Source organism: Lissotriton vulgaris, chromosome 2_1 (assembly GCF_964263255.1).
Source record: "Lissotriton vulgaris chromosome 2_1, aLisVul1.2, whole genome shotgun sequence".
Lineage (NCBI taxonomy): Eukaryota > Metazoa > Chordata > Amphibia > Caudata > Salamandridae > Lissotriton > Lissotriton vulgaris.
The window spans coordinates 1,193,577,887-1,193,592,405 of NC_141687.1; the positions used below are offsets into that span (position 1 = coordinate 1,193,577,887).

A 14,519-nucleotide genomic window follows, 5' to 3' on the forward strand; every position below is an offset into this window, starting at 1 on the left:
GTGCTGCATTACTCTTGACCAGATAGAGAAGTACATTTGTGTAGCATGATTTACAACCATGATGCGTCTAGATTATATCAATTGTAAGAAGAGGAGAGTTTTAATATTTATTTGTTTACAAACTTGCTAGTTTTCGTCTGGAGAGGGGGGGGGGGGGCCTGTCCAGTGAAGTGCTCTGAGACAACCCAGTTTTAGATCACTCACAGTGGAAGTTCCTCGGAGTAGTAAATGACCTGTTATTTTGGAGTGTTTTTTGGGACATCACCCCTTTGAATTTTAAGATAAGTTATAAAAATTTACACTGAATAATGGGTTAACAGATAAACAGTGGGCAGTATGCTAGCCTTAAACATATTCTGTTTTTCCCAGAGTCTATAACTCTGACATGAAGCAGAATCTTGTGCTTTTTGAAGTTGGTAAACAGTTTTTTTTGTTCTGTCCAGAATTTCGTGTATTGCTGCAGGTCTAGGCTTGATTTAAATGATGATCATCAACATTGCCATTTGTCATGGTGAAATGTATTCAGTTGCCTTTTGTGAAACATCTTGTTCGAGGCATATGGGCTGCAGACCACACACTATTGCATTAGATCACCATCTAGTGGTGGGCCCGGATGATTACACTTTATTGTTGTCTTGGAAGAGTCTTTGTCTGTTGGATGACTCCTCCCTTAGATCGTAGTGCGCATGGGCATCAACTCCATCTACAGATTGTTGTTTTTTTCCACCATCGGGCTCGAATATGTTCATCGTTCGGTCCCGCTACGATCTCTTTTCGAATTCATAAATACAATCTAATACCATCGGCATCGTCTTCGATTGTGATTCTGGTTACCAGCGTCGAAGAAAGACTTCACTTCTCGATTCCAGCATTCATCAGGGCCGTCTGGCCCAACTTCCCCATTGGGCCTTTGGCTCATGGAAAGAACACCCTTCAAGTAGTGCCCTCTGTGTGGACACAAATTTCCTCACACCGATCTTCATGAGGTTTGCAATCTGTGCTTATCTCCAGAGCACGAGAGTAGAGACTGTGAGGCCTGTGCTTCGTTCTGGTCCAAGAAAACCATCAGGGACCGTCGACCTTGAAGAGTAATGGTGCAGTCATCTTCATCTACACCAGACCTCATCATAGACAAGGCTCCGATTGAAGTAGATGCTGAAGAGCAGCAGCACGAAGACATCGCTTCCGAAGCAGAGGATTCAGCTTCTGGAGTCGAGGATCAATCCGAAGATGACGATCCTACAGCTGGTCAACAGGTCGTGAGTACAGACGTCGACCCTATTCACCCCACCATACCGGGACAGGCTTCGGTTCCACCTCCACCTTCGGGTCCAGGTGCACACCGAACAAAACCTTCCGACGCCCCGCCTTCTGGCTCGGCAGCGAAGAATATAAAAAAGCCTCCAGTCGACTCTGGCTCGAGTCAGTCTGTCCCGAAAAGCAGAAGGTCCTTAAGCCAAAATTAACATCGGCACCCAAGCATCCCTCTGTACCGAAAGCGGTCGAGCCGAAAGAAAGTTTGGCACCGAAAGAGGTTCCCAAAGCTACCGAACCGAAAACAACCCCAGTTCTGAAAAAAGTGGACCCGAAGACGGTTCCGGTACTAAAACATACTTCGGCTCCAAAGGTAGATGAGACCAAACGTACTCCCGGAACAAAAACTCTGGATGCAAAGAGCACGGATCCTAGGAAAAAGTCTTCGGAACCGAAACCAAAACTAGCTCCAAAGACAATAGACACTGTTAAAGCTAAGCATTTTGGCCCCAAATCAATATCTGCGCCGAAAAAGGATTTTCCAGTAGAAGAGCTTTTCAAACCGGACCCAAAGCAAAAGACTCTTCATATTAATCCAAAGACAGGTTATATCACTTCAGTGTCTGAAAAGAGGAAAATGGACTATCCTAAACCACCGCCAGTTCTTCTAAATAAGCATGCTCAAACTTCACCCATAAGGATTCCTTCACCAGAAGTAGACATACCAATAGATATTTCTCCTGTACATTCACCATCTAGTACACATAGTCTTATACCACAAGATGAGGATGATGGGGATAGCTACTCACAAGATGTAGACAATGAACATCACATAGACAACATTAATAACCCAGATGATATTCCTGGGCCATCAGGTGACCCATGGGAAGATTATAATGCATCAGATCTGCCACAAGACGGTGTATACCCATCTAGACCATCCTCCCCAGATGACACTATTGGGTTTACACAGCTCATTCATAGAGCATCCACTCTCCATGGAGTAGACTTACACACAGATACAGCGGAAGAAGCCTTCCTAATGGACACACTAATATCATCACATAAGACCACAACCACACTACCAATACTTAGTGGAGTGGTGAGACATGCACCCGAAATATTTAAAGACCCAGTTGGAGCCAGGGTCATTAACCCCAGACTGGAAAAGAAGTACAAAGCGGCTTCAACTGATCCAGCATACATTAAAGGGCAGTTGCCATTGGACTCACTAGTAGTGTCAAATGCGAGAAAAAGAGCTAACTCGCAGACAACAGGGGATGCTCCACCACCTGACAAAGAGTCTAGGCTTTTAGATGCTTCGGGAAAACGCACCATTTCACAAGCAGCTAATGTCTGGAGGATTGCTAACACTCAAGCTTTGTTAGCAAGATATGATAGAGCTTATTATGAGTTAGTCACTCATGCAACACATGCCAGAACAATATAAAACCAGGGCTTCCGACCTATTGCAGGAAGGCAAGGTTATTAGAAATACCCCCATACGCTGTGCACTAGACACAGCAGACACAGCCTCTAGAGCAATAAATACAGGGGTATTGTTGCGTAGACATGCATGGCTACGTATCTCTGGGTTCAAACCAGAAGTACAAGCCAGTATCTTAAACCAGCCTTTTGACCAACAACATCTTTTTGGTCCAAAAGTTACAGATACGGCAAAATCCATGGGAGCTTTACAAACGCAAGCCCATAGACCTTCCTTTCGTCGCTCCTCATATAGGGGCGCCTTTAAGTTTCCAAACCGACAATACCTCCTCTTCTTACAAAGCGCCCAACCAAACCTCGCCCAGTAAAGAATATTATAGAGGAGGGTATAGAGGAAACGACGTTTGCCTCGTCCCCCTCCCCTCTCTCCACTGGTGTCCCTCAGGGCTCCTCCCTTAGCCCCCTTTTGTTTAACATCTTTGTGACTCCCCTGGTTTATCTGGCGGAGTCACTGGGGGCTAGGGTGATGGCCTACGCGGATGACACAAAGTTATTGTTTACCTGGAGAAGGGGCGAGGACTCGGTCGACACGGCTCAGCGCTGTCTTACTGCGGTGTTTCGCTGGTTGGCCAATGCACAACTTAAGTGCAATGAGGAAAAGTCGGAGGTGCTCCTGTTTGGAGCTTTTCCTGCGGGCTTTCGATCCAGACTGTGGCCTACTGACTTTCCACCTCCACTATCAGACAAGGGCCTTGCAAAAAACTTGGGTGTCTGGTTCGAGGAAAATTTGAATTTCGCGACCCGTCAAAAAACTGATAGGGACTTGTTTTGGCATACTTAAAACCTTGCGTAAATTCCTCCCCCTTCTCCCGGATGAGGCAAAAGAAACTGTAGTCCGAGCATTGATCCTCTCCCGGCAGGACTACTCCAACGCGCTTTTAGAAGGATGTCCAGGCTATCTGATAAAAAAATTACAGGTAGTCCAAAATGCGGCTGCGCGCCTCCTACGTGGTTTTTCTTCCAGGCAAAGCGTGCGGGTCCTTCTCCGCCACCTTCACTGGCTCCCTGTCGAGGCCCGTTTGAAATTTAAAATGCTGGTGATTGTCCACCGGGCCTTGTATGATTTGGGCCCACTATATCTACAGAAGCGCTTTTCTTTTTATGTTCCTTCTCGGACCTTGCGGTATTCGGACCAACTTCTTATTCAGAACCCGCGCTTTTTACGCCAGAGGCTTGGGGGCTGCTCTTTCACCCGTAAGGCTGGTTTAGCTTGGAATGAGCTTCCTCTTGCCCTTAGGAGGATTGCGGATCCAGCTGTCTTTAAAAAGAACCTACAAACATTACTATTTTAAGCTTATTTTTCTGTTCAGTTGGTAGTGGGGGTTTAGGGTAGCAGCGCCGGGATACTCTGAGTAGCTGAGCGCTTTAGAAATGCAGCATAACTAACTAACTAACTAAGGGCAGAGGTAGAGGAAACGACAATCGCAACTCCTCCACTCCCAAGCAGTGACTTCCCTTCCATCCTCCAGACCATGCCACTCCTGTCGGGGGGGGAGGTTACAATAGTTCCTACCTGTCTGGAACTCCATCACCACAGACCGGTGGGTAAGACAAATAATTTAGTCAGTTTATTGCCTGGAGCTCACTTCCACTCCCCCCAGGCAGCGTCCCATGTCACAAGAACACCTCATACTGCTAAGACAAGAGGTGGCATCTCTACTGCAAAAGAATGCAGTAGAACCAGTCCCAAAATAACATCAAAACACACAAGTTTATTCTCTATACTTTCTCATACCCAAAAAGGACGGGTCCCTCAGACCTATATTAGATCTAAGACCCCTAAACCTGTACATACAATCAGACAACTTTCATATGGTCACACTACAACAGGTTCTACCGTTGCTAAAGAAGGGCGACTTTCTTGCCACATTAGATCTCAAGGACGCCTACTTCCACATTCCCATCCATCAATCGCATAGAAAGTACCTACGGTTCATTCTAGAAGGTCAACACTACCAATTCAAGGTACTCCCTATCGGAGTAACTACAGTACCTCGAGTGTTCACAAAATGTCTAGCAGTAGTAGCAGCACATTTAAGAAGGGACAACATTCATGTCTTCCCATATCTGGACGACTGGTTAATAAAATCCAAGTCATACAACCAATGTGTACAGCACACACATCAAACGATATGTTTGCTACAAGAACTGGGATTCACAGTAAATCAAAAGAAGTCACATCTCCAACTGTTCTTGTCTCAGCAGTATCTAGGTGCTACAATAGATACCTCCAAGGCAATAGCGTACCCCAACCCAACAAAAATACAAAGTATGCAGGATCTTTTCAAAAGATTCCAGCCACAACACTCACTACCAGCTCATGTGTTCATGCAACTAAAGGAATGATGGCATCTTGCATTTTCATAGTACCATATGCAAGACTACAAATGCTCCCCATACAAGAGTGCTTGGCAAGTCAGTGGAATCCGGCTCAGCAACAAATAACAGATCTGGTGGTGGTAGACGACCGGACATATCGCTCTCTGCAATGGTGGAACACCAAAAACCTTTCCAAGGGCCGGCCGTTTATAGAACCTGTTCCACAAATAATACTAACCACAGACGCATCTCACAGGATGGGGAGCGCATTTACAAAGACACACAGTACAGGGTACATGGACAATGCAACAAAAACTACTCCACATAAATAATCTGGCGTTACTAGCGATTTTTCTAGCCCTAAAATCGTTTCAGCATTACCTATCAAACAAAGCTGTACTAGTCTGGACGGACAATATGACAGCAATGTACTACATTCAAAAACAAGGAGGAACACTCTCCCGGCTGGAGCAGGGCATATAGAGGTGGGCCATTCCTCAAAACATATTTCTATTAGCAGAACATCTACCAGGAGTTCACAATCAAGTTGCAGATCTGTTAAGTCGTCAGAGACAACAGATACACGAATGGGAACTTCCTCATCAAGTTCTTCAGCCATTTTTTCAAAATGTGGGATCACCCAAAGATAGATCTGTTGGCCACAAACCACAACTCCGAATGCCCAAGCTTCGCTGCCAGATACCCACACCCATTATCCAAAGGCAATGCGGTATGGATAAACTGGTCAAACAAATTTGCATACGCTTTTCCACCTCTCCCACTAATTCCATTAGTGGTATGCAAGCTACAGCAACATTCTCTCACTTTAATTCTCTTAGCACCAACGTGGGCAAGCCAACCCTGGTACACCACGCTACTAGAGTTCTCAGTGGTACCACATCACAAACTAAAACTCTCCCCACATCTACTGACACAGAACCATGGAGAGATTATGCATCCAGACCCAATGCAGCTCAATCTAGTGATTTACCTCCTGAGGTCTTAGAATTTGGATATCTAAATTTACCACCTGATTGCATGAATGTCATAAGAAGCAAGACACCCTACCACTAGAGCATGTTATGCAGCAAAGTGGAAAAGGTTTGTTGTATATTGCACAAATAACATCAACCCCTTAGATGTTTCCATACAAAACACCATATGCTACCTGTTACATCTGCAAAAGTCTAACTTAGCGTACTCCTCAATCAGGTTACATCATGCTGCTATAGCAGCATATCTTCAAAACAGACAACATTTGTCATTGTTTAGAGTCCCTTCAATCAAAGCGTTTATGGAAGGACTCAAAAGAATAATTCCTCCCAGAATACCACCCTCTCCAGTGTGGAATTCAAATGTAGTTCTCACAAGACTTATGGGTCCTCCTTTCGAACCATTACATAAGTGTGAATTACATGGAAAGTTGCTTTTTTAGTAGATGTTACCTCACTTAGAAGAGTAAGTGAGATTCAAGAACCATTTATACAACTTCATCATAATAAAGTGGTTCTTAAAACAAATCCAAAGTTTCTGCCAAAGGTCATTTCACCTTTCCACCTCAACCAATCTATTGAGTTGCCAGTATTTTTTCCCCAACTGCAAACCGTTACAGAAAGAGCTCTACATACATTAGATGTAAAAAATACGCTTCTCTACTACATTGATAGGAATAAATCTTTTCGTAAAACAAAACAACTGTTTGTGTCCTTTTCTCCTCCACATAAGGGAAATCCTATTTCAAAATCAGGCATTGCAAGATGGATTGTAAAGTGCATTCAAATGTGTTACCCAAAAGCAAAACAAACTCTATCCATTCCCCCTAGGGCTCATTCTACCCGTAAAATAGGGGCATCTATGGCATCCCTAGGAAATATACCATTAGATGACATATATAAAGCAGCTACATGGTCTACTCCGCACACATTTACAAAACACTACTTTGTAGATGCGCAGGCAAAACAACAAGCAACTGTGGGCCAGGCTGTACTTGAAACATTATTTCAAACTACTGCAAAAGATGCTGGTGGTCGCCGCTAAGGGAGAAACTGCTGTGCAATCTATGCAATAGTGTGTGGTCTGCAGCCCATATGCCTCGAACAGAAAATGCATCTATTCTTGTCATGTAGGGCTGCAGAACCACACACGCCTACACCCGCCTCCCCGGCTACCTGTGTCTGTTCCAGTATTAACTTATTTAGATACACAACACATGGTCATCTCTATCTGTACTCATACAACTCCATCTTTTGCCCAATGGCGAAAACAATCTGAAGATGGAGTCGATGCCCATGCGCACTACGATCTAAGGGAGGAGTCATCCAACAGACAAAGACTCTTCCAAGACAACAACAAAGTGTAATCATCCGGGCCCACCACCAGATGGTGATCTAATGCAATAGTGTGTGGTTCTGCAGCCCTACATGCCAAGAACAGATGCATACTGGTTAGTAGCATTTTCCTTTTCTGATATGATCCTCCTGAGCAATACTTGAAAATATTAGAAACCACAGTTACTATGGCTGCAACTTTGAATAAAGGTTGCATGAAATTTGTGATACTGTGTTTTGGTTCATTATTTCCACATCCACTTCCTGCTTTCAGTGCTTACTTTGTCAGATGAGCCAAACTAACGAGACCGGCATTTGTGCTGCTGTCTTGATTCTAAAATAAAGTTAGTACAGGTTTGACGATGACTATGTGGATTAAATATTGTCGGTTGGGTCAGGTGAGCTTGTCACTTCTGCTGGACAGGTGCCCACACGGACCAGTTCATCTGGTTGTACTTGGGCACGGGTGGACTCTGGAACCAGGCTTGACCTCCTGAAGGCTCTGCCTGTCTGCTGCAGGTCAATTTGAAATGTTGGACCACTACGTGGTATCCCTGAAGGTGATGAGCATTGAATGGGCAAAATGAGCTTAGTATTTTCCAGGTAGATTAGATGCTCCTGAAGATGTCCTTGCTAGTGAGAATGGAAATAGACTTGAGATGCCAGAGGGATGTTGGGAGCTGCAAGATGGTTGAAGGCTGCCTCTGCTGCTTCAAGTTGGCAGCATTGGTTGAATGCTGAAGTTGTCTGGGTACCCTCTGTTTGATTGAGCATAAATGGTGGAAGTGCATCTATTCTGAAAAAGGTTTGCTAATGTATGCACTGTTGACACTGGTAGACTGGGCATGAATGCTTATCAGAAGGTCGGGATCCTGCAATAGAATTATTGCTGTACTTCTCAATGGGCATGCAGTCCCTTTTTTCAGTTCACTTCAGTTTGGTCCATCATTGGGGAACAATGCCGCATGAGGAATGTAGTGTCCTTTAGCCAGCATTTGTCCATTCTGATATCCCTTCTCATACTTTTCTTCTCAACAATAGATCCTTCTTCCACAATCTATAGCATGCCTTATCAAGGCAGTCTGTATGCCCATTAAATACAGATAGGATGAACCTGGGATGTTCCTCAGGGCAACACTGTGTCATGCCAGTTTCCTTGGTTCAGGTGGAGGGTAGTTGTCTTAAACCTTCATATGGGTCTGTGTTGGCACCCCTGCATCAGATCCTAGGCTGTATAAGTGAAGTCACCATCTTACAACAAGTAGGAGCAATTTCCTCTTAATGCAAGATTTAATTTTTTTCCACGATTTTCAGGTTTTGAGACTCTGGCCTTCAAGTGGACCCTATTAAGCCCAGACTTCTTTAAAGTGTCCTGGCCATTAATGCCTCTTTAATTGCCGAAGAGCTGGAGGGTTTCCTGGCCCAGAAGAGGTTAAGCTTTTCCAGATGAATCTCCAGTTTTATATTACTTGATAAGCTCAGGTAGTGTAATGGAAGCATGCATTTTCCGCTTTGCCTATAATACTTAGAATGGTTCTGACCGTTTGCCATAGGGCATTAATTCTTATAACACCAGTAGCTAGGTGCCTGTTGCTAATGTCTGTATTGTGTCCATGTTCCTAATAGTGAAGGCCTATACCATAATTATTTCTACACTGGAAATATTTTCATTCCTTTCACCCCCACTCACTCTCACCAGAAGTAGCACCCTCTTGGATGGATAGTACTAAATGTCTTCAAAATGTTCAACACCCCTAGTCACTACCTCTTTCACTCACAAATGATAAAGTGAGTAGGGAATGAAGGACAATGTAGTATGATTCACCTGTGGCCACCTATAGCGCACAACAAAACTGTGCTTTTGCAGCATCTGACACCTGGATTTTGACGGGTCCCATAGCTCAAATGTCTGTGTTCCATCTAAAGGAAAGAGATTTTCCAGTATTTGAAGTGATGCCCCTTTCTCTCCCAGTAGAACCACTCCATGCATGCAGGTATAGGAGTACCACTGAATGCAAAGTTTGCTCTCCTTTTGTTAAGGTGCAATTCAGTTTGAGTTCAGTCCTTCTAGCTCCCCTCCTTCTCACACCCTACCTCAAAAACACCTCAGGCTCTCAATACTTTTGGGGCAATCAATGGTTCTCTGGTTTTCAATATCAACCTGTTTATTCCGGAATGCAATGTTTCATAAAACATATGCATCTCAAAATAGCATACACAATTGATATAGATGTAAATCTTTCACTGTATTTCTGGAAATGGCTGTATCTTGACAAGAATCCCAGTGTCCGAGCTGGTGTGGTGTGTTCTGACTCTTGAGAAAACTTGATTAGTGTGTCTCTTGATGTATTGTGAAGAGGGAGAGGACTTGGACTTTTGAGTAGTCTCAACAGATTGAACTGTTGAAGGTTCAAGTTGGTCTTGTGTGTTTGTTCACTTAAATACTGGTCATTTTAAAAGTTGAAGCTTCCAAAAAGAAACATCCTTGAATAGGGCCTACAGATCACCATTGGACATCCTTTTGATTTTTTGTGCCATGCTCGTGGTTTTGATCCTGGCATCTAGCCTGGTGTTGTGGTACTGCTTAAGTAGTTCATTGGTTTTGTGGTGGCCACATGCATCCTTGCTCCTAGTGACTTTCAGACGAATCTAAAGGAGCTTTTACCAAATGCTAGTAGATGGTACTCGCACAATCGTAGAAAATCTAGTTGATTTTGCACCCTTGCAGTTATTTCAGTCAGCAGTGTGAGTATTTGGCAGCTTTATATTGCATTCTTACATTGATATATACAGATTGGTGCTCCCTCTGTAATAGGGAACTCCACAGGGAACGCACATTTTTTTTTACCCTTCTACTTTGAGTGGGAAATGGGGTGAACAATCAGAGTTAGGACTATCCCTCTCCCACAGGAGGGTGCCATAATTGCCATAATTGAGGGCATAGACATCCCAGATAAAGGGTCCACTCACTCTACCTGCTACTCTCCTAAAATGCCCCTAAATCTAGTACATAGGTTGCTCCCTCAGACCTACTAACTAGTTCCTGCTGACCTAAGTGGAAAAAAAACGAAAAAGACTGAAGACGCCTATTGACTTGGCCTTAGCCCTATTGGCCTGGTTGCAGCCCTCGAAGATCCTGCGAAGAAACAACACCTATCCATCAGCCAGTGACCTCCACAACTCCACAACCCCTGTGAGGACTGCCTGCATTTGAGAAAGGCAAGAACTCCAGAGAGCAGCGGCTCTGTCCACATTAAACTAACACAAAGGTCTCTGGTTCCCACTGGATCTGTGATCCCTGACCACTCTGCATAGTTGAAAAAGATTTGCCTAAGGCGAGGCGGTCAACAGTGGCTAGTATGACCAGCTAAGTACCCTGAGGCGGAAGCCGGGGTGTCTGTGTTGCTGCTAGACTTGCGTATTTTAACATTGTCGAATTGCACTTGCGTTGTATGTTGTTTTTAAAAACTTAAAACTTACTTAGTCAGTTGCTTTGCTCTTTTGCACTAAAACAGCGCCTGAGGGGGAAGATCAAAATCCCTACTCAGCGTCACTGCACCCACGTGACTCGGGGCCACGCCCACCCACGTAGCCACGCCCACTCCAGGAAGTAGAAAAGCGCCGCGCTCGCTCTAAGCCGGTGTTGACCAGCTAAGTACCCTGAGGCGGAAGCCGGGGTGTCTGTGTTGCTGCTAGACTTGCGTATTTTAACATTGTCGAATTGCACTTGCGTTGTATGTTGTTTTTAAAAACTTAAAACTTACTTAGTCAGTTGCTTTGCTCTAAAACAGCGCCTGAGGGGGAAGATCAAAATCCCTACTCAGCGTCACTGCACCCACGTGACTCGGGGCCACGCCCACCCACGTAGCCACGCCCACTCCAGGAAGTAGAAAAGCGCCGCGCTCGCTCTAAGCCGGTGTTGACCAGCTAAGTACCCTGAGGCGGAAGCCGGGGTGTCTGTGTTGCTGCTAGACTTGCGTATTTTAACATTGTCGAATTGCACTTGCGTTGTATGTTGTTTTTAAAAACTTAAAACTTACTTAGTCAGTTGCTTTGCTCTTTTGCACTAAAACAGCGCCTGAGGGGGAAGATCAAAATCCCTACTCAGCGTCACTGCACCCACGTGACTCGGGGCCACGCCCACCCACGTAGCCACGCCCACTCCTCTATCTCCTCTTTATCATGCTCACTTCTCGACAGCGCAGCGGTCGAGCGCAGCGGGCACACCATCAGCACGCCGAAGACACGCCAAAGACTAGCCCGTCTGTGCCCGTCCGTGCCAGGACGGGGCACGAGGCCGAGGCTCCCACTCTTACTTCACCCCCTAGGCTGGTAAGAACATCATCCGCTCTGAAAGCGTTGCGTCCTACCCCCAATCTGAGTTGCTCTATGTTTAACCTTCACAAAGTTGGAATTCATGTTTGCTCCGAATGTAAACTGTCTACCACCATATATCAACCCCACCCCGACCCATCTAGGAGACACAGGAAATGCAAACTGTTACGTAAAAACGTGCCGCCAACATATGTTTTTTATAGCACAAATTGTCGATCACTGCCCAAGCATAAGCATGATATATTCAACCTCCTCACCGAAAAAAGTCCTAGTGCTGTTTTCTTAACTGAGACATGGCTGCATGACAGCGCCGGCCCGGATGTTGCTATTGCCCTCCCCGATAACTACGCCATTGTCAGAATAGACAGGGAAAAACAGGTAGGGGGTGGGATAGCTATCATCTTTAACAGAGAACTCAAATGCACTTTGGAATCTGTATCGATTCCAGACTGTGAAGCGGGTCTTTTTAAAATCTCTTTGAACCCCAATTTTACAATGTCAGGCCTTCTGATTTATCGACCTCCAGGCAACCCTTCTCAATGGGTATCAAACTTTGCAAATCTTATTCCTCCCTACTATATGTCATCAAGCAACTTTTCCCTGCTGGGTGATTTAAATCTGCACCTAGAAGATCCCACCATCCCCTCATGCTCTAATCTGTTGGAAGACCTAGCAGCACTAAATTTGTCTATAATAAATTCTAGCCCTACTCACATAGCGGGCCACCTGTTGGACCCCATAATATCCAACATCAGGGAACTTACGTGCATTGCCACCTTACCTTCCGGCTGGTCCGACCACCATCTTATTAATTTTAGCATTACCTTTCCACCCTCCCCCAGTTTGGAACAAAACACCGACGCCACATACAGAAAAAATTGGAAGTTAGTAGACATTGATGCATTAAATGCGGCACTAAAACAAAACCCTCCAAGCCTAAACTCCAACATGGACTGCGTAGCTACTGAAACACAAAACTGGCTAATTAATGCAGCAAACAAATGTCTGCCTTCTACTCGCACCAAAGGGAGTAGGCATCGTCCTCCGGCCCCATGGTTTAATGATAGCCTTAAAATTGAAAAATCAAAATGCAAAGTACTAGAACGCAAATGGCGTAAAAAGTACGACCCCAATGCTAAAAGAAGCTATCATGAAGCCAGGAATCATTATCACGCTGCCTGCACAAAAGCGAGAGCTGCTTTTGTCTCTAAAACAATTATCGAAGCAACTAACATGCCTAAAACTCTCTTTTCCAAAGTCAAGGAATTGGCGGGCGCACATACCACAGCTGCTGCACCCCCACTAAGCACACAACAATGCCAGGCGTTAGCATGTTTCTTTAATGAGAAAATCGATAAAATTATCTCAGACATTAAGACAAAAAATTTTGATCCAGACCTTCCCCCTCCTTCTGACCCAATATTGACTCAACCCACTTCTCTGGGTGAAAATTTACTGGAATCCTGGCCGACTCTTTCAATAGAGAAATTGAAAGGAATCCTAAAAACTGTTAAATCCGGCTCCCCTAGGGACCCCATCCCTATTAAAATTATTAAAAAATTGGATGACCAGTCTTTGGAAATCATTGCCAATCTCCTAAATTCATCCCTCGACCTCGCCATGGTCCCAGCCTTATGGAAGCATGCTATGGTGACACCCCTTCTGAAAAAGCCAACTGCCAACCCAGAAATACTGGCCAATTATAGACCCATATCTCTGCTCCCAGCTTTTTCTAAATGCCTTGAGAGACACGTACACTCTACTTTAGCCACTTTTGCAGAAGAAAATTCCCTACTCCATCCTTCGCAATCTGGCTTCAGGGCTGGTTTCTCGACTGAAACCGCCCTGTTAGGTGTCACTGAACACATCAGAAAACTTCTTGACCAAGGCCAGACGGTCGCACTCGTGTTATTGGACCTAAGTGCGGCGTTCGACGCCATCTCCCATGAAACTCTCATTAAAGAGCTATATACAAATGGTGTAAGAGGAAAGGCTCTGGATTGGATCAAATCTTTCCTGGCAAATAGAACCTTTCAGATCACATCTGTACAAGCCGTGTCAGACACCCTACCTGCATCACATGAAGTGCCTCAGGGGTCCATCCTGAGCCCTCTATTTTTCAATATTTATCTTAAACCTCTGGCCGATCTTGTTGAAAAGTTAGGTCTAACGCTTATGAACTACGCCGACGACACCCAAATCATTTTTTCCCTATCTGAATCTTGTCCCCACTCCCCTTCGTTACTTAAGGAAGGACTATTAAAAATATTGAACTGGATGACAACAAACCAGTTAAAACTGAACGGCGACAAGACGGAAATACTGATTTTGGGAAAGGATCAAGCTCTCTGGAACCCTGCACATTGGCCGGACCAGATGGGCGCTTTTCCTACCCCGGTGTCTCATGCTCGAAATCTGGGCTTCATACTGGACAATGCCTTATCCATGAACAAACAGGCCAGTAAAGTAACCAGCCTTTGTCTCACCATAGCTAAATGGTTGAGGAAGATCCTGTGGATGTTGCCAGTGTCAACGCAAAAGACCGTAGTCAATGCCCTTATCACATCAAGGCTTGACTACGGCAACATCCTCTATTTGGGCGCAAACAAATCTGTGATCGGACGACTACAGGTAGCGCAAAACGCTGCGGTCAGACTCCTCTGCAATATTCCGAAGAACTCTGGAGTCTCGAACCATCGTCTGAATCTTCATTGGCTCAGGATCGAGAGCAGAATCCGTTTCAAGGCCCTGAACTACATGTTCAGAATAAAAGCAGGA

At 44.9% G+C, this 14,519-nt stretch overlaps 1 protein-coding gene across 3 annotated transcripts in view; it reads left to right on the forward strand.

Annotated features, from left to right (window-relative positions):
- Positions 1-14,519, forward strand: part of ST14 (ST14 transmembrane serine protease matriptase) — a 423,216-nt gene that overhangs the window by 371,238 nt on the left and 37,459 nt on the right. The window lies entirely within an intron of this gene.